This window comes from Hyalella azteca, unplaced genomic scaffold (genome assembly GCF_000764305.2).
Source record: "Hyalella azteca isolate HAZT.00-mixed unplaced genomic scaffold, Hazt_2.0.2 contig323, whole genome shotgun sequence".
Lineage (NCBI taxonomy): Eukaryota > Metazoa > Arthropoda > Malacostraca > Amphipoda > Hyalellidae > Hyalella > Hyalella azteca.
Genome location: NW_025930676.1, coordinates 24,162 through 27,473, shown reverse-complemented (window position 1 = coordinate 27,473; position 3,312 = coordinate 24,162). Strand labels below are relative to the sequence as shown.

At 33.6% G+C, this 3,312-nt stretch overlaps 1 long non-coding RNA gene across 1 annotated transcript; it reads right to left on the bottom strand.

Moving 5' to 3' along the window:
• Positions 1 to 99: 99 nt before the first annotated feature.
• On the bottom strand, positions 100 to 2,739 carry LOC108675522. The gene is made up of 4 exons (XR_001931113.2): positions 2,635 to 2,739; positions 1,464 to 1,591; positions 405 to 505; positions 100 to 155 (listed from the first exon to the last, which is right to left on the bottom strand). It is a non-coding gene; the product is annotated as an uncharacterized LOC108675522 (long non-coding RNA).
• Positions 2,740 to 3,312: the final 573 nt, after the last annotated feature.

Sequence of the window (3,312 nt, the reverse complement as noted above, 5' to 3'; positions counted from 1 at the left end):
CTGAACTCGCGGCCCGCACCCTCTCCTTGTTTACCCCTTACATCTCGACGTGAACAGGCACCGTTGCCGACGCCCGCGACTTTGGTGCTGATGCACTTGCGTCCCGCACCCTCTCCTCGTATGCCCCCTTACGTCTCGTCGTCTCATAACCATCCCTGATATTTAAAAACATTGTTACATAACAACACACAGATACTTCACAATTCTGCAGTTTCTTCCTCCACTGAACAATCCTAATGATGCTCCTCAGAATGTCAAGAATTTCTCATAAGAACATGCCTGAGACTATTTGATAAAACGTCTTGCATTTTTTGAGAGTTTGTATAAACAATATCATATTATTTTAAGCTAACATTACTTCACACCTCAATTTCTTGTTAGGCCTGCAGCTCATAACTGCATACCTGAGTTACAGAATTGGCAGAGATGCTTAATCAAGGAATCCCCAACCAGCTCCTAGGTTGCAGAGTTCAGGTCCAAGAACTCCATTGTGATCTGAATTTATCTGTTAATGTCAAATAATTATTCTATGTGTATTGTTCTTGAAGGGTGAACATTAATAATAGAATACTTGTTCAAGTTCAACTACATGAACATGTATTAAATAATAAATTAAACATGATTAAATTTTACACATGAAGCTAAATGAAAATGTTTCACAAGGGACAGTATACATGTTAACATGGTATCATAACTAAGTCAGACCGATAAAAAAAATTATGATATGGGCATATATCACAGATACAATGAAACTTCTGGAAATAAGAACATTGAGACCATAAAACACAAACACAAAAGGGGTACCCCATACCAAAATAAAAATAAAAACAACAAATAACTAAATCAAAATGAACTGCGTTTAATAGCAAGCAAACATATTGCATATATGTTAGTTTAAGCAAACAGAGGGAACAAAATCAATTATACTTTATATTACATATACATAATTAATAATAATTTTTGAAGAAAATGACTAAAAAGTTTTAATCCTCATTTAGTACTCAACATCACACATTCACACAAAATAGTGGTGCAAGAATAGATAAAATAAAATTAATGATGCATGTCAATGTTAATTTTTGATGAACAAGAATGCATTGTAAATTATGGGTTGCACCACAGAGTGCAGACCACACCATTACAACATTAGTCATTAATCATTATTTATGTGATTCATTATAGATAATGCAATTTCAGGAGGCAAGAGCCTCTATGAAGGAGCCATAGAGCCTCACTATTCAAAGTACTTGATACTGAGTACTAGAATAAAAGTCACTATGCACTATCAAGGAGGTTACAAGGTAAAAAAAATTATATAGCTGGCACTCAAGTTCAAGTGCAAGGTGCAGGCACAGAGGCCTATTATGTAGCTGTGGATAGAAGTTGAATTACCGTTTAGGGGTTAAAAATATTGGTATATATATTTGAAACAGGTATGGAATAAATATATTGTTGGTATTCACCTTTGAAGAGATTGGTGATGACTGAACGGAATGAGATGCCAGCAGAATGAGTGCCATGGAGGTTGTCCTGAGCCTGACTCCTGTTCCTTCTCTCCCAGTGCCAGCACCCAGCAGCACAAGGCTACATGCTGCACAACCAAACACAATGATACAAATTTGGACAAGAGATAATAAAGTGAACAATATATTAATAGTTATTTAGATAGAGGAAGAAGTTGAGATAATATTTTACTATTTATTTATGAACATGAGCCAAGAGGCTACAAACCTACACAATGAACATATCAATAATCTCTCGGCTTGCTTAACCCTTTTGTGGTGTGTTGTCACATATGGTAGCAACATGCACATGCAGCCTCTGCCGACTGCCATTTTGAAATTTTGAAAGTAAAAATTTAGGTAAAATTTTTAGTATGCATTTGCAGATTGAAAATCATTTTTAATATTTAATAATGATTTTAAATTGAATGTCTCAATATTCATTTTCTAGTTAAAAGACCTTTAACCTCAAGTTTAATGTGTATTGAGTTTGGGTATAATGATTGAGTCAGATTGACTAATGCAAATTTACTATTGAGTAATTCATTTTAGATTGACATAGCTACAAAATCAGTATACTTTTTCAAGTAAATTAGAGTTATTGGCCAATGGATAGTGGATTATGTGGATACTATTCCATTTCTAGATTTAAATATTAAATAATTAAATTAACAGGATTGCCAATTAGGTGAACACTTATGAGTTACGACATTATGTTAGTACTATCCTACATTTAATACCTTTCTAAATCTACTGCCTGTATCTGATAATCTGAAAAATTGTTTAAAACTTTGAAATAAAATTAATTTTAAATTTAATTTAATGCAGGGCACTACAGAATTACATTAATCGAATTACATTGAAATTAAATTTTTAAAAATTCTATATCAAGACAGGTTATAGTTATTCACATATTTCAGCTTCAATCTTCACGCCATCATCAGCAGATGCGGATCAGCGGCAGCGGGGCAGCCTAGCTCTAGTCTAGTCACTCTAGTGAGCCTACAGCACTGCGCCACTGCACGCCACTCAAGTTGACTCAACACTGCGGAATTAATCTCTATTGCATAATAAATTGATAGAAATACAATTATTAATTATTGCATCAAATTTCCAAACATTACTTATGTACTTGATTAAGTCTTCGCGGAATGATGCACCCTGACCGACAGTTCGAACTTCGACACTTCATCTGTTATGACTATGACCTATAGCATAAATAAATTCAAAAAGAATAGAATTATTATTTAATAACCAACAAACTGTAAAGAATACAAATTACATCAGTTGAAAACTAGAATTACGTATTAAATTTAATTTAAACCACTTCCATAAAATTTGTGCAAGTTTAATCGAGACTATATAGAGTATAGACTTCTAGCAGCTGTTGCATCGTACGCAATAGACGAAATGACAAATGAGCTCGAGCAGTGCTATTTGGTAGCCTATGCAAAAGTAATTTTTTCAATATTTTAAATTGAAATTTTCGTGACAGTAGCGTGATGAGTGTTGTTCAATGATCAAGTAAAGAAATGTTTAATTTCTTTAATTAAACAGGGCCAGGTCCGGAGAAGTGTCGATTTGCTTGAAAACGCGCGCGAGCGAACTGATAAGATATAGCTCCATTGTTTTTTAGTTTAAAATCACTTTTACTTTTAGAAAAATATAAAGGCGAAATGCTTCACAAAGGTTGTGAAAACATTAGTAGTAAAATTGTAATGGAAATATATGTAAAAATTTGTCCGAGATGTAATTGAACTAGTATATTATATAGTTCAACCATGCTTGAAACCTCCGCGTTAAAAATCAG